Raw genomic sequence first — 17423 nt, 5'->3', positions numbered from 1 at the left:
TCAGTGTACGATTCCCAGCGTTCCAGAAAATAAATAACATTGGAAAGCAGCTCGGTTTATAGTAGGGTTTACAGCTGAAATCCACCCACTGGCTCCCTTGCTGAGGATTACAAGGCTGTGCCTGCTGCCAAGTTCTGCTATTAGGTAAACTACGAGAAAATCTGCCATTTTAAAGCCACAAAAGGATTCTAAACCTGGAACACTGCATGTGTATATCCGTGTATGTATGTCGATACAGAAGTTTCAGTTTTACAGTGCAGCTGTCCACTCTGCGCATACAGTTTGGATTAACCCTTCAGCAACACCAACTGTTGTATCATTAAATCTTATATTATTCAAAGGTTTCAACATGTTTATGTTCCTGCTCTGTCGCCTGGCTGAATGATAGGAAAGCCAAGAAGCCTTGTGAAGAGAAAGTAAATGGATGATGTGTATGGGGTGGGGGGGGGGGGGGGGTGCTAAGGGGGGCAGGGAGGGGCAGAGGGGCTCTCTGCAGTATGATGCAGAGCAGCAAGCCCTTCTTGAAAAAGATTTTGCTATTTTCAGTTTTGTAACTTATGAAAAGATGTATCAAGTAGAATAACCATGGAATATAAGGTGAGTTTGAGAAACCACTTCAGGAGATTCAACTACTGAGATCGCAGAGCAGTTTAATTTGAAGCTCTAAAATTTTCACAGTGGGTGTCTATTTTTAAACTTTATCTGAACTTGTTTGCATAAGTTACAATACATGGATTTTAGTTTGATCTAAGCAGTTATCAGATACATGCTGTCACCCTACTTTCCCTGCAGAGACAACCTTGTGTCCCTAACTCTGGGAGGTTAACTTGCAGCATCTGACTGCCCAGGCTGTACACTTTGGGCTACATCAGCAGAAAAGGCAGAGCCTAAGTAAATATTCAGAATTGCTTTCCTTGCAATACTTAAGTGCTTTGTTATGTTATTGCAATATGCTTAAATAATATGTACACAGGGACGCAGCTTGTGGGGGTGGGGGAGGGAGGGCTATGGGTGTAATTTGGCCCTTGCAGCAAGGGCCAGGTGAGCCTGTTGCTTGGTTATAAATACCAGGGTTAAGGGCTGTCACTGAGTGCCACATGGGCTGGCATCTGGGAATGTGCAACCATATGAAATGGCTGATGTAATGAAAGTGTGGCTTTTTATTGTTGAGAAGTTTTTTTTGTAATTCTCAAGATTAGCTGAATTGGATTCAACACAAATGATACTTTGCTGTTGAATTAAATAAGAGAAAACTTTTTTTTCTTTCATGGGATATGGACATCGCTGGCAAGGCCAGCATTTGTTGCCCATCCCTATTTGCCCTTGACAACTGAGTGGCTTGCTAGGCCATTTCAGAGGGCAGTTAAGAGTCAACCACATTGCTGGAGTCTGGAGTCACACGTAGTCCAGACCAGGTAAGGACAGCAGATTTCCTTTCCTAAAGGACATTAGTGAACCAGATAGGTTTTTAGTACAATTGATGATCGTTTCATGGCACCATTAAACAGACTATCTTGCAATTCCAGATTTTTAAAAATTAATTAATTGAATTCAAATTCCACCATCTGCTATGGTGGGATTTGAACCCATGTCACAGGGCATTAGCCTGGGCCACTGGATTACTAGTTCAGTTTGTTTGCTTAGTGTCCCATTTCCCTGTTGATTCAAATTAGAGTGGTGGTGAGGGGGAAGGGGGAGGGGTGGTCAGGAGCATTTTAATAGAACATGGCCGCAAGTTCCACGAAGGAAACCCAAGTGCTTTTACTTTAAAGGGCAAGGAGAAATATTATTGATGATATGTTTAGAAGTTTGATAAGTATGTTTAAAAAAACTGAAGAATGAATATTGCTAAAATACTTATCAATAAGTCCAAATTATCAAAGTGAATTATTATATAATTGAGGGCAAAGATTTTTTCTGTGCACTGTGTGTAACAACATTTTAAAGACATTCTTTACCAATGGGTTTACAATATGGCTTCCTGTATTTGGATATTCAGCCTACCCCACCCATTTATTAAGAACATAATTCATCAAAAATGTTAAACTGCATTTGCCACCAGACATTGTGAAGTGGATTTTGAATACCTGGTTTATAATAGGCAACAAAATTGTTAAATGTTTAACAACTGCTCATAAAAGCAAAAGAAAACTAGGTTGATGTGTTTAGCAAATGCTAGAATGTAGGAATCAGATTCCTTGATTGTTTCATGATCGTTAAAAAAATCCTGAAAGTTCCTGGCCATTAACCCTCGTTCAATTTTATAATTTTCTCAGGACTCTCGCTGGCACTCGAGATCTGTTAAATGCTAGATCGGTAGAGAGTATTAATATAAATCTCCAAATGGAATGCAAGACCCCCATTTGTTCTATTGGGACTCTGAGAAGTGACAACATTTAAATTATAGAATTCATTCTAACTCTGATGGGTATTGAGGTGTTTGGTTGAGATGAATTTTCAATGTGAAATGATTGGGTCTATTCGACCACAACTACTTTTATTATTTTTTGTAACATGTTGTCTACATTACTAAAGAGCTGCACAACTTAATATGGCTGCTCAGGTGTCCCAATATTTGCTTGAAAGATTTTCTCAGTATTACATAAGGAAGTAAAGGGACTATTAATTAAAAGGTAAGAATTTATTGTGGAGGTTATTGATACTTCATTAATCATTACTTTCTCTTTAGAATGACATCACACAAATAGTACAGAACAGGTCATATGTGGCTCTATTCGCTTGGGCACTTCATAGGTATGATCTTACACATCTCAGTAACTCAACTGTTATTATGCATAATATATTACCAATTTCTTTTTTACCGAGAGTGATGTACAAGTCACTCACTCCATTCTATCCGAGCATCAACACAGAAATCAGTGCTCTAGATTGGAATAGATAGTTAGTTAGAGGAGTCAGCAATATTGAGCAAAAGCTGGTGATAGTGGAAAGTACAGAGCAGCAAATGACTGGCAAGCTCAGGTTCTAGCTCAGCTGAAGATGACAGAGATGCAGGCTATAGCGGACCAGCATTCAAAAGAAAGATCTTTCATGTGGAAGCCAGTAGAAGACCTGTGCTCCAGAACTTGCCGCACCCCTAGCTAAGCTGTTCCAGTACATCGACAACACTGGCAATTATCCGGCAATCTGGAAAATTGCCCAGGTATGTCCTGTACACAGAAAGCAGGACAAGTTCAACCTGGCCAATTACCACCCCATCAGTCTACTGTCAATCATCAGTAAAGTGATGGAAGGTGTCATTGACAGTGCTATCAAGCGGAACTTGCTTAACAATAACCTGCTCAGTGATGCTCAGTTTGGGTTCCGCCAGCGCCGCTAAGCTCCGGACCTCATTACAGCCTTGGTTCAAACATGGACAAAAGAGCTGAACTCAAGAGGTGAGGTGAGAGTGACTGCCCTTGACATCAAGGCAGCATTTGACTGGGTTTGGCAACAAGGAGCCCTAGCAAAACTGAAGTCAATGGGAATCAGGGGGAAGATTCTCTGCTGTTTGGAGTCATACCTCGCACAAAAGAAGATGGTTGTGGTTGTTCGAGGTCAATCATCTCAGCTTCAGGACTTCACTGCAGGAGTTCCTCAGGGTAGTGTCCTAGGCCCTACCATCTTCAGCTGCTTCATCAATGACCTTCCTTCAGTCTTAAGGTCAGAAGTGGGGATGTTTGCTGATGATTGCACAATGTTCAGCACCATTCGCAACTCCTCAGATACTGAAGCAGTCCGTGTAGAAATGCAGCAAGACCTGGACAACATCCAGGCTTGGGCTGATGAGTGGCAAGTAACATTCGCGCCACACAAGTGCCAGGCGAATGACGATCTCCAACAAGAGAGAGTCTAACCATCTCCCCTTGACATTCAATGGCATTACGATCGCTGAATTCCCACTATCAACATCCTAGGGGTTACTATTGACCAGAAACTGAACTGGAGTAGCCATATAAATACCATGGCTACAAAAGTAGGTCAGAGTCCAGGAATCCTGCTGTGTGTAACTCACCTCCTGACTCCCAAAGCCTGTTCACAATCTACAAGGCACAAGTCTGGAGTGTGATGGAATACGCTCCACTTGCCTGGATGGGTTCAGCTCCAACAACACTCAAGACGCTCAACACCATCCAGGACAAAACAGCCCGCTTGATTGTCACCCCATCCATAAACATTCACTCCCTCCACCACTGACGCATAGTGGCAGCTGTGTGTACCATCTACAAGATGCACTGCAGCAATGCACCAAGGCTCCTTAGACAGCACCTTCCAAACCCACGACCTCTACTAACTAGGAGGACAAGGGCAGCAAATACATGGGAACACCATCACCTGCATGTTCCCCTCCAAGTCACACACTATCCTGACTTGGAACTATATCACCGTTCCTTCACTGTCGCTAGGTCAAAATCCTGGAACTCCCTTCCTAACAGCACTGTGGGTGTACCTACCTCACATGGACTGCAGCGGTTCAAGAAGGCAGCTCACCACCACCTTCTCAAGGGCAATTAGGGATGGGCAATAAATGCTGGCCGAGCCAGCGACGCCCACATCCCATGAATGAATAAAAAAAATTAAGATTGGCAAACGACACATAAGAAAGGCCCTTAGGCCTGTATCTGGACGATTATGATTTCTTCTGGCATTTGTGAACACCATTAAAATATAGCACCATTTGTTTTTATGATGTTGCATGCAGAGTGTTTCCGTAGCAGATATGGTCTCCGAAAAGTCAGCTTTCAGATGGCCAGTGGAATTCTTCTTCTTCTTTGGCCTCCTTGTCTCAGGTTATTGCCACTCGCTGCATAAAAAATTTCTTCCTCACATTCCCACCTGCATCTCTTGCCCAAAACATTAAATCTGCGTTCCCTAGTCTTGACTATCAATTATTGAGAACAGCATTTCTTTGTCTACCTTATCTAAACCTGTCATCTTGTGCACCTCGACCAATTCTCCCCTCAATCTCCTTTGCTCCAAGGAGAACAACCCCAGTTTCTCCAACCCAGCCTTGTAGCTAAAGTCCTTCATCCCTGGAACCAATCTGGTAAATCTCCTTTGTACTGTCTCAAGGACCATCACATCCTCCTAAACTATGGTAACCAAAACTGGATGCAATACTCTAGTTGTGGCCTAACCAGAGCTTTATAAAGGTTCAGCATAACTTCCTTGCTTTTGTGCTCAATACCTCTATTTATGAAGCTCAAGATCCTATATGCTTTGCTAACTTCTCTTTCAATGTGTCCTGCCACTGTCAAAGATCTACACACATAAAGCCCTGGGCCCCTCTGTTTGTCCATATTTGTTGGAACTGTATTGCCTCCCTGATCCCTTCTGCCAAAATGCATCACCTCATACTTTTCTATATTAAATTCCATCTGGTACTTGTCTGCCCATTCTGAAGTGTCGTTCCTTGTCAATAAAAGGGGCATGTTGGACTGTCACCAAATGTAGGCATTATGAGAGCCAGCTGGAAAGTGGACATACACCTATACGATGATATAATAGCTGGACATTGAGAGTGAAACACTTGCAGTTCAGGAAGGTCCCAGACTCATTAGCAAGAGCTCTGATGGTCACACCTGTACAATCTCAGGTACCCTGCGCTTGTGAGAGTCTTACAATGATTGCAAAACCGACAACCCTTTCTTTCTGGGGTGCATAGGGAACAAGATGAAGTCATTATCCGTGCTAAACAGCACGTCTGTAACCTGTTTTATGCTAGATTGCACTGCAGCCAGACATACAGCTTGGGATAAAAGTTCGATATGGCTGGTTTGTAGGCACAGGCAATTGCGATGCATATTTACCTTGTGTCTGATCAAGGTGATGTAGGCAGAATGCATGATTATGGTGTGCAGCCTTATGCTAAATGCACTGCTGCATAGTTGCATGCTCAGCAGGAGGCCCAGGATCATGCGAGGTTAGCATGAGTTAAAGCTGGCCTGCACGTCTTACATCCAGCCTCCACCTCTTAAATGGGAGATGCATCTGGCTGCAGGTGGTGTTGGAAATGTCTTTATAAGAGTTTCTCACAAGGATGCAAAAGGATCAATGGAGAAGCAGGCCAGAGAGAGGGCTCCATGATTCTCCAATGCAATACTGGAGGCCTTATCCCAGGAGGTGGAAAGGAGGAAAGATGTCATGTTACTGCATGTGGCCAGAAGGCCCTCCAGGCATAACTAAATATTCAACAGTACCGAGATAAATCTATGTCTGAAAAGACTTTATAACTTCTTATTCCTCCTAACCCTCTATATGAGAACAGAACAGGAAAGGTAATCATGGAAATCACAGAATTATTATTCCATTCAGCCAGTTGTGTCTGCACTGGCTCTTGAAGGAGCAATTTACCTAGCGCCACTCACCAACCTCCTCCCCATAGCCCTGCATATTCTTACTTTTCAAATAACATTCCAATTCCCTCTTGAATGCCTCCATTGAACCTGCCTCCAGCATGCTCTCAGGTAGTGCATTCCAGATCCTAACCACTTGCTGCGTGAGAAAGCTTTTTTCTCAAGTCACCATTGCTTCTTTTATGAATTACCTTAAATCTTTGCCTTCTTGTTCTCGATCCTTCCACCAATGGGAACAGTTTTCTCTATCTACTCTGTTGTTACACTGCAAACAGCAAGGGTCCCAGCACCGATCCCTGCGGTACACCACTGGTCACAGGCTTCCACTCGCAAAAACAACCCTCGACCATCACCTCCTGCCACTAAGCCAATTTTGGATCCAATTTGCCAAATTGCCCTGGATCCCATGGACTCTTACCTTCTTAACCTATCTCCCATGTGGGACCTTATCAAAAGCCTTACTGAAGTCCATGTAGACTACATCAACTGCCTTACCCTCATCTACACATCTAGTCACTTCCTCGAAAATTCAATCAAGTTTGTTAAACATGGTCTCCGCCTGACAAAGCCATGCTGACTATCCCTGATTATTCCCTGCCTCTCCACGTGGAGATTAATCCTGTCCCTCAGAATTTTTTCCAATAGTTTCCCTACCACCGATGTTAGATTCACTGGCCTGTAATTACCTGGTTTATCCCTGCTACCCTTCTTGAATAATGGTACCACAATGCTGTCATGGAGTTGGCCACCATTTCTGCTCTGGAAAGGATGGGCTCTAAGCTCTGCGTGAAACCCTGTGCCAAGTTGGGGCCAGACTCCTACATGCTACTTGACAGTGACAACATGTTCTCTGACAGGCCTGATAATGAACCAAGCATTTCTGTATGCATGTTCATCAGCCTTTTCCTCTACATCACTCCATCAAAGTCCTTATCTGTGTCCTCTGCAGTTGAACTTGTCTGTGACCTTGCCCTGTGGGAAGCTGGCACATGCACTATCCTTTCCCCCTGGACTCGCTACAACCACTCATCACCATGTGGTGATCCTGCTTCCATAGACACATCTAAAGTACCCGCAGTGCCAGCACCTGAGCTGGTGACTGCAAGCGTACTTCTTCCTCTGATGTCTACTCTTCTTCTTGCCCTTCAACATAAGGCTGCTTTAGCTTGCCACGAGGCAGCTCTGGTAAATCTGAAATTGGGGTGAGGGAAGGGGAATGGGTGGAAAGCAAGAAGTGCAAGCTTGTACTTCATACCGAATTGTGGGATGAGGGTGAAGTTGGATTTGAGGAGGTGCATATGGCAGGAACATACTGTCATCCTAGATCGTCTCAGCGATGCCAGTTGCAACAGCCTCAGTAACTGCCATGTCAATAATTTGAAGCACCATCTCTTCCAAGGGGCTCAGGAGATGCAGCTGTGCCTGTCCACCAGTTTCCTGCTGCTGCCTCCTGTTATGTGCCACCTTGTCCTGTAAGAGAAAATGAAAAGTATCAATGAGTGTGTTGCAATGTGTGTGGGTGATGTGTCCATCATAGCTGAATAGCTGGAAGTATGTGGAAGCAGCAAGATGTGGGTACAAGGCTTGAAGCCGTAGTAAGTGTGTGAGGGGGAGTGTCTGAATGTTTCAACATGAGTGATGGGGGTGTAGCACATTGAGCAGTGTGTGAGGTTGGTGGTGCAGTGGATAGGAGATGGCACTTGAAGATGCATTCACTGACCTTGACCACTCGTGCGAAGGCATTCAACTTTTTCTGGCACTGCAGACAGGTCCTTGGGCCATACTATTTACACTGTGCATGTCCTTCTCTTCCTTCTCTCAGGTGCCTGCCGATGGTCGAGTGGCAAAGACTGCACCCTCAAGATTGCCAGATTATGTAGAATGCAGCAAATGTTCTTGAAGACACACTCTGGTGAGTATAGGAGGGCTGTCTTGGAGCGGTCCAGGCGGCAGACCCATTGTTTGAGAACACCATTGGTTTGTTCCATGACGTTGCTGTTCGCAGCATGGCTCTCATTAAATGTCTGCTTTCCATGTGTGGTCAGGCGGTGGAGGGGAGTCATGAGCTACGTGTATAGCAGGTAGCCCTTGCCACTGAACAGCCACCCTCTGGTTTGTCATGGTGACTCAAAGATGGTGGGAACGGCTGACTATATAGGATAAAAGCATTGTGACTGCTGCCAGGATAGCGGACATTCACCAACATGATGCTCTGTGCATGGTCGCACACCCACTGCACATAAAAAGTTTAATCCGTTGTGACTCTGGTCCACGTCCCTGTTGTAATGTGGCACCTACAGAGCCATGTGCCTAGGGGGAAAACAGTGAAGTCCCCTGTCCTTGTGACCTCCCTGATGCAGTGATGCATGGCGTGCCAAGAAATGTTGGCAATGTCATTGGCTCCAGCCTGGAAGAATCCTTAGAAGTAGAAATTGAGGGCAACAGTCACCTTGACAGCCACTAGTTACAGTGTCCTTGCCCTGCTCTGCACCTGCAGGTCTGGTTGGAGGAAGTGGTACAGTTCAGTGAGCACCTCCTTGGTGAAATGTAGTCACTGCAGACACTGGTCCTGGTTGAGATGAACATAGCAGAAGTGCTCTCTGAAGACCCTGTGTGGGTATGGCCTTCTATTGAGAACCTCCCTCCTCCTCCCCCTGCACAGCTTCTCCTCTCTGCTGCCTGTGCTCCATCTGCCTGTCATGCTGCCACTCTAGAGGACTACAACTAAACCCCCACAAGTCAGAATAAGCTTTCTGCACTCAGCCACTTGCCAAGTCCCAGCACCACTCCTTTCTGACTCAAGAACTTGGTTTTTTTATTCATTGATGGGATGTGGGCGCGCTGACTAGGCCAGCATTTATTGCCCATCCCTAAGAGGGCATTTAAGAGTCAACCACATTGCTGTGGGTCTGGAGTCACATGTAGGCCAGACCAGGTAAGGACAGCAGATTTCCTTCCCTAAAGGACATTAATGAACCAGATGGGTTTTTACAACAATCGACAATGGCTTCATGGCCATCATTAGACTAGCTTTTAATTCCAGATTTATTAAATTCAAATTCCACCTTCTGCTATGGTAGGATTCGAACCCATGTCCCCAGAGCAATACCCTGGGTCTCTGGGTTAATAGTCCAGTAACAATACCACTACGCCAACGCCTCCCCTAAAGAGCTTGTGTGGGCTCCTCCAGCAATACAGTACATCTACTAACTCTGCAGCAGCAAAAGAAAATCAAGACCACCTCACCTGAAAGTCCTCTGCTGATGCCTTCAAATAAACTAGAGGGGTTGAGGGGTCAGGGTTCCGTCATGCAGCTGAATGCATGTTTAGCCGTGTGTGTTTAAGAGAGTGCGTTAACTGGACCTACAATGATCAAAATGGCAAGTTGGGCACAAAAATAGCATTTGAATCTGGCTGATGTCACAATCTTCCCACTCTGCAGGCTTCTGACACACACTATGCTATCACGCTTCCAAACATGGCGATCAGCGTGGGTGATGCCAGAATTTGCTGGAAACTAACTTCATGCCATTTTTAGCCCCGCGGAGTTCCAGTCGCATCAAAACCAACTGCACTGCAGTCCATGTGTCTCTAACGACAGCCTGGACTTATCCTGATGCAAAGGCATTCAAGGCTGTGGTCACCTTAACTGGCACAGGCAATGCATTGCCAGCTGTGGTAGTGGATTGCAGCTCTACCTGACCTGTCCTTTCATGAGAAGCACACGCTCCTCCAACACTGCTCTTCACTGATGTTCAGGCAGTGCAATCTGGATCTGTAGACCCTATGAGCATGATAAGGCCGCCTGAAGCAGTTCTCCATCTGCCTCAATTCCTTGAACGGCCAGGTGAGGCTGCTGAAGCCCCTCTACCTTTTGCTGCTGCTGGCCCTCTTTCTCCTTGCAGCCTGTAAGAGATGACCAATATCACTCCTACCCTTCAGTGAAGCAAACTGAACTAGTATTCCAGAAATGTAGGCTAATGCCCTGGAGACACAGGTTCAAACCCCTTCAACGGCAGCTGGGGGAATTTAAATTCAACTAATTTATCAATTCAATTAATTAATAAAAATCTGGAATTGAAAGCTCGTCTCAGTAATGGTGTGATGAAACTATCATTCATTGTCATAAAAACCCATCTGGTTCACTGATGCCCTTCAGGGAAGGAAATCTGTCATCCTTACCTGGTCTGGTCTACATGTGACCCACAGAAATGTGGTTGATTCTTAACTGCTCTCTGAAATGGCCTAGCAAGCCACTCAGTTGTCAAGGGCAATTAGAGATGGGCAACAATGGTGTTGCCAGCAACGCCCTCATCTATGAAATAATTTAAAAAAAAACTTATCTGTGCTGATAGAACTTTTGGCATATGAATAAATGCCAAAATTAACACAATTTCAGCACAAATGTTCTCGAAAGGCTCTTCCAACTATCTAATACTAATCATTTCTAGATGAATGCCCCTTTAAATAGCCCTGGAAATGGTGGTTTCCAGCCCATACCATACAGTACTCTGGAGTGTTCACCATGCTAATGTTAATGAAAATGGCTTTGGGCTTCTGCTGCCCTTTGGGATTGCCATCAGGTGGAGGCTCTGGCCACCTATATCTAGGTCCTAATTAAAATGGAAGTGAGTGGAATGGCAGTGGGAACAGGACTGTTAGTTCTGCCTCCTTATTTCCATCAGGGTACTGTCCTCTTCCTGCCTTAAAACGGGGTTGAGCATTTACCCCAACCTTAATGCAATAGCACACAGGTCACTGATATAACTTTTACACAAAATGATGTGGTATGAGATAGGAACTGATAGGAATTTTATGACGTTAAAACAGTTGCAAATATGATTCAGAATGAATGCTAAAATGCTGTTAAATATGCCTCCTTACAATAAGTGGATTCATCCTGTCAATTAAAAAAAAACGCTTTACTAAAAGTGTTGGTCTTGACAGCTATAAAGAATTTGATAATGTCTGCTCGTGTAATAAAGGTCACTCTTGATTATTCAAAAGTGACATAATCGCATTTACTTTAATACACTGTAAAATCTCCTGCCATTTTATTTTGCTACACGTAACTAATATTAAAGGTTTTATGTTAAAGTGTTTTGCAGACCTTTTTTTATGATTTTATGAGCTGACTTTTGTTCTAGCGACAGGGGTCCCAGCCGCGGGCCAGAGGATTGCAAGAAGACCCTGCCTCGGCCCTCTGTTGGACCCAATTTCTGTTAGTTGCCTGCCGTCAGGATCGTCGCCCCTTTAAGGGACGAGCTCCCACCTCCACAGCTGCAGGCCAATCAGAAACCCAGCAGCTCTGCAGTACCAGCAGCGCCAGTGAGAGCAGTGGCCACTGTCAATACTGCAAGAGGGCCTGCAGTACTGAGGAGAGAGAAGACCCTGGGAGAGGTGAGTGAGGCTTGGGTCGCCAGAGCCATTTAGGCAGTCCCTGGTGATGAGGTGGGCTTGGGGTTCATGGGGATGTGTCTTCCTGAGGGAGAGGACAGTGATCGCTGCAGTGGGGGGCCCTCTGTGGGCCTTGGATTTCCTCCAAAGGGCGGACACCACCGTTAGGATGTCACCAGGTGTTACCTGACGGCATCTCCCAGCAGTGATAAAATTAAAGTGTAGGCAGGAAGAGGCCGTTGAGTGGCCTTCCCTGCCCCAGACTAAATTTGAAGGCATTGGGAAAGTGATGGGCACTCCGCGCAACCTCCCTCCCCCATGCACCTTCTGATGCAACTTTATGGGCACCCCACCGCCTGGCTCTGTTCCCATTACTGGGGGTCCCATAAGTTTCACTGGAAAGGACAGGTTTGTCACAGTAGGTGCAGGGGTGGGGTTGGTGGCTTAGTGAGTTTTATGCCCAGCAAGCAATGTTTTTTTTTAAGAGATACAGCACTGAAACAGGCCCTTCGGCCCACCGAGTCAATGCCGACCATCAGCCACCCATTTATACTAATCCTACACTAATCCCATATTCCTACAACATCCCCACCTGTCCCTATATTCCCCTACCACCTACCTCTACTAGGGGCAATTTATAATGGCCAATTTACCTATCAACTGCAAGTCTTTGGTGGTGGGAGGAAACTGGAGCACCCAGCGAAAACGCACGCAGACACAGGGAGAACTTGCAAACTCCACATAGGCAGTACGCAGAATTGAACCCAGGTCGCTGGAGTTGTGAGGCTGCGGTGCTAACCACTGCGCCACTGTGCCGCCACTGTGTTTATGGGCAAACATGGGCCATTCATGGGCTACCTTGGGAACTGCATTCAACATGATGTTTTCAGGCCTTCAAAACATCTCAAGAATGTTATAGAGCAAGGATAATTGATCCCAGAGGGGACTGAGTACTTCAAAATTTAGACTTTGATTTCCCTATGGTGAAAGTTCTTTTTCATTGAAATCTTCAATCATTGAAGGCCTTTGGATCCCACCACCAGCAGGATGTTGCTCCAATTTTTCAGCACTTTACTGGGGTGGGTGCCTCTATTGGCCCTCTACAGATGTGCGCTGACGATGTTGAATATTATAATCATGATTTGGGAAGAGGTTAGTGATCTTTCCAAGCAACAGGTGGAAACCTTGCCCTCTGACAGAGAAGGAAAGCAGCAATATTGGTCGTGACAAAAATTATCTGCTGCTATTCTGTTCCCCTGCTTCCCCAACTCCTGCAACCTGCATAATAAAAACTTTGCTAAACACTGTCCTTTCATGAATACAGTGTTCTCCTGAAGGAGTGACATTAAACTGAAAGTCTTAAGAGTCCCTTCTTCACACTGAGGATACTGTCCATAATGTTGTGTGCTAAATGGGATAGATTCAGAATAGGTCAACCAGCTCAAAATTGGGCATCTCATAGCCTGGCAAAACCTTCACTCCACCACTACCATCAAGCCAGGGGATCAACCCTGGCTCAATGAGGAGTGCAGGAGATTATTCCAGGAACAGCACCAGGCATACATAAAAATGAGGTGTCAGCCTGGTGAAGCTACAACATAGGACTGCTTGCATGCCAAACAACGAAGAAGCATGCAATAGACAGGGCTAAATGATTCCACAACCAATGGAGCAGATCAAAGTTCTGCAATCCTACCACATCCTGTCGTGAGTGGTGGTGGACAATTAAACAATTTACCAGAGGAAGAGACTCCATGAACGTCCCATCCTCAATGATGGGAGAGCCCAGCACATCAGTGCAAAAGACAAGGCTGAAGCATTTGCAACCATCTTCAGCCAGAAGTGCCAAATGGATGATCCATTTTAGCCTCCTCCTGATGTCCCCAGCATCACAGATATTAGTCTTCAGCCAATTCAATTCACTCCACTTGACATCAAGAAATGGCTGAAAGCACTGGATACTGCAAAGGTTAATGGCCTTGGCAACATCTCGGCTGTCGTACTAAATACTTGTGCTCCACAACGAGCTGTGCCCCTAGCCAAGCTGTTCTCCTTTCCTTTTGGCTTCCTTGTCTCGAGAGACAATGGGTAAGCGCCTAGAGGTGGTCAGTCGTTTGTGGAGCAGCGCCTGGTGTGGCTATAAAGGCCAATTCTAGAGTGACAGACTCTTCCACAGGTGCTGCAGATAAAATTGGTTGTTGGGGCTGTTACACAGTTGGCTCTCTCCTTTAGTCCAGGAAAAAAGTGCTTTCTGAGTTCAAAATCCCTGTTGGAAGTTCAAATTCAAAAAACTCCAACAGTCAGCCAGTCATGTGGCCAAACTGGTCTGACCATGTCTGTTTGTGTCTTTGGCCATCTTAGCAGTTAACCTGGAATGCTAGCCTTTCCACCTTCAATGTCTGGTAATCAAAAGTCCACTATGGATTAAATTGGAGCAGGGATTGCTCCTTTGTCCTTTGAAATACTGTCTGTTGATATAGTAATGTCTCTCTCCAGCCAAAGTCTCCAATTTTCAAAGCAAGTTCTTTCTTCACCATCAACAGATTAAAATCAATCTTCATGCGACAAAATTAATTTTCCTCATTCTTGGCAGGTGGGGGGCTTGGCTGACACAGCATTTGACTGAGTGGCATCAAGGAAAACTGGAGTCAATGGAAATCAGGGGAAAACTGTCCACTCCATGCAGGCACGGAATGCTTCAGTATCTGAGGAGTTGCAAATGGTTGGAGTCAGACCGAGCACAAAGGAAGATGGTTGTGGTTGTTGGAGGTCAATCATCTAAGCCCCAGGATAATCGCTGCAGGAGTTCCTCAAGGTAGCATCCTAGGCCCAAACATCTTCAGCTGCTTCGTCAATGACATTCCCTCCATCATAAAGGTTAGAAGTGGGGATGTTCACTGATGACTGCACAGTGTTCAGTACCATTTGCAACTCCTTAGATACTGAAGCAGTCCATGCCCACATTCAGCAAGTCCTGGACACCATTCATGCTTTGGTTGATAAGTGGCAAGTCACATTCACATCACACATGTGCCAGGTAGTGACCATCTCCAACAAGACAGAATCTAACCATCTCTTCTTGACATTTAACAGTATTACCATTGCTGAATCCCCCACCATCAACATTCTGGGGGTTTTCATTGACCAGAAACTGAACTGGAACAGCCACATAAATACTGTGGCTGCAAGAGCAGGTCAGAGGCTGGAAATTCTGCAGCAAGTGACTCACCTCCTGACTTCCCAAATCCTGCCCACCAGGCACAAGTCAGGAGTGTGTTGGAATACTCTCCACTTGTCTGGATGGGTGCAGCTCCAACAACACTCAAGAAGCTCGACACCATCCAGGGCAAAGCATCCCACTTGATCACCCCATCCACTGCCTTAAACATTCACTCCTCTCACCACCAACGCACAGTGGCAGCGGTGTGTACCATCTACAAGATGCATTGAAGCAACTTGCCAAGCCGCCTTTGACATCACCTTCTAAACCTGCGACCTCTAACACCTAGAAAGACAAGCCAACAGACGCATGGGAACACCACCACCTGCAAGCTCTCCTCCAAGCCACACACCATCCTGACTTGGAACTATATTGCCAATCCTTCACTGTCGTTGGGTTAAAATCCTGGAACTCTCTTCCTAACAGCACTGTGGGCATATCTACATCAGATGGACTGCAGTGATTTAAGAAAGCCGTTCACCACCACCTTCTCAAGGGCAATTAGGGATGGACAATAAATGCTGGCCTTGCCAATGATGCTCACATCACATGAATGAATAAAAGAAATCCCCACTTCACCTGTCAGTTAGCTCTGCTCTGACTATCACTACAGACAATAAAACTGCAATACTATTGAACCTCCACTGTAACAATGCCCTCCCAGATCAGACTCTATCATAATAATATATATCTGGACACACATAACCAAAAGAACAATTACCTGTCATTTTCCAAACAGAAGTTGGCCTGAAGTTCCTGCAAAACCTCTTGAACCAGTACAGTTGTAAATACCATAAGTCAACAGAAAGCTGAGTGTATGTCAATGGCCTGTTAAACAATAGATGATTTAATTGACTGCCTGAAAATGATGAAGTGGGTCAGACATGATGGTTTGGTCTCTGGCATCTTCGTCTAACTCCAGCCTTGACAGATGAGTTGAAAGTCTCCTTTGTTTGCCCCTTGTAAATTAATAGGGCTTAATTTCAATCCAGGACCTCCTGGCCATGTGTCTATGGCTCACAACTGTTCCTAATTTGGCTCTGGTTGGTAGCTAAAATGTCACCCTTGTTTGGCAATGCTGCAAGCATGACTACTGGGAAATGTCATACTGGTGCAGTCTATCCAATATTGATTGAATTTGAGACTTGGTGGCAGTGAAGAAAATGTTTTATTCTGTAGATGATTTGTGCTTGGAGTCAGTGGGAGATAAATTGGGCATCAAAGTGCTAGTTTTTCAGGCACAAAATAGGCAAAGCAGGGTCCAAAGTTGACAGTGATTTCCTGCACCTCACCCAAAATTGAATCAGGGTGCCTGTCTGAAACAGGCAGCAGGCTGATTTGGTTATGCAAATCAGGGTCCAATAGCAGTTGCCAGCAACCAGGCATAGCTTGGACTGCGCAAGCTCTAAATTATTCTTATGGATCTAGAGTGACTTAGCCAGTGGTCCTTATAGGGAGCAGTGGCTATTTGCTTAGAAAAAAGGCCCAAAGTGTACATTTTTTGCATTTTCCCCATCAATCGGGCCTACTTGAGGTCTGCTGTTGGTGTCACAACCAGACCAAGTTGCTGCCAGTGGTCCTGCTGCCAGATGCCTAATTGCAGCCTGTGACTTACCAGTCAAATGGAGATGAAGCGCAGTACCAAATTTGGCATGGGCCTCACCGTGGCATAGACAGGCCTCTGTTGCAATCACTGCATTTTTTCACCGCACATTTTAGGTGTGCCCAATTTCTTCCGCATTGAATCTGACACCAAGTTGAACAATTGGTCAATTATCCATTCCTAGTACTGACATCCTTTGATCAGAAACAAAAAAACCCAGCTTGCTCCCCTCCGAACATCCATTGTTTTGCTCAGAAACTCTTATAATTTGACATTATTTGAATCCCCTCAAATGTGTTCCTGCTTTGTAACACACTTTCAGATGCCTGTTATTCTACATATACCAGATATCCTTATAATAAGGATAGAGTTTGTAATTAAACGCTGGCAATTTATAACCTTGATTTTACTAGTACCTCATGTAGTGGCAGAATTGTGGTTATAATGGTACAACTCTTGCTATGTGTTTGATTATATAGAGGACAGTAGTTAGAGACTTGAGCTACTGTAGTATTAATAAAATGGAAAGAACACAAGAGAGTGCGATTTGATAGACATAACAGTTTTATAGTATGCTTAAGCTTTTAAAACTTTCAAACTTTCAGCTATAAGTAATAAAAGTTGCAACTAAATAGCAGTATATAATGTATTTAACATAGTGGAAGCTGGAGGCTCTACCATTTGAAAAAAATGAACTCACCATGGGTATTTTTGACTTGCATATAATTTACATATATTCTTTTGGAAAAGTCAAGATTTTGGAGTTAATTTAAACCAAATACGATCTTTTTTCAAAAAAAGCTCTAAGTAAAGGTTCCTTATGAGATACGTAAAAATGAATACATAG

At 44.7% G+C, this 17423-nt stretch overlaps 1 long non-coding RNA gene across 2 annotated transcripts in view; it reads left to right on the top strand.

The window, feature by feature from the left end:
* LOC137371917 (uncharacterized) overlaps window positions 1–17423 on the top strand; it is a 118305-nt gene that overhangs the window by 85905 nt on the left and 14977 nt on the right. For both annotated transcript variants that reach the window (XR_010975309.1, XR_010975308.1), the window contains exons 4-5: window positions 2690–2754; window positions 8179–8268. This is a non-coding gene — a long non-coding RNA (uncharacterized lncRNA). The remainder of the gene's footprint in view (window positions 1–2689; window positions 2755–8178; window positions 8269–17423) is intronic.

This window comes from Heterodontus francisci, chromosome 7 (assembly GCF_036365525.1).
Source record: "Heterodontus francisci isolate sHetFra1 chromosome 7, sHetFra1.hap1, whole genome shotgun sequence".
NCBI classification, from domain to species: domain Eukaryota; kingdom Metazoa; phylum Chordata; class Chondrichthyes; order Heterodontiformes; family Heterodontidae; genus Heterodontus; species Heterodontus francisci.
Note: the sequence above shows the minus strand (reverse complement) of the source record. Positions and strands in the feature narration are given on the sequence as shown.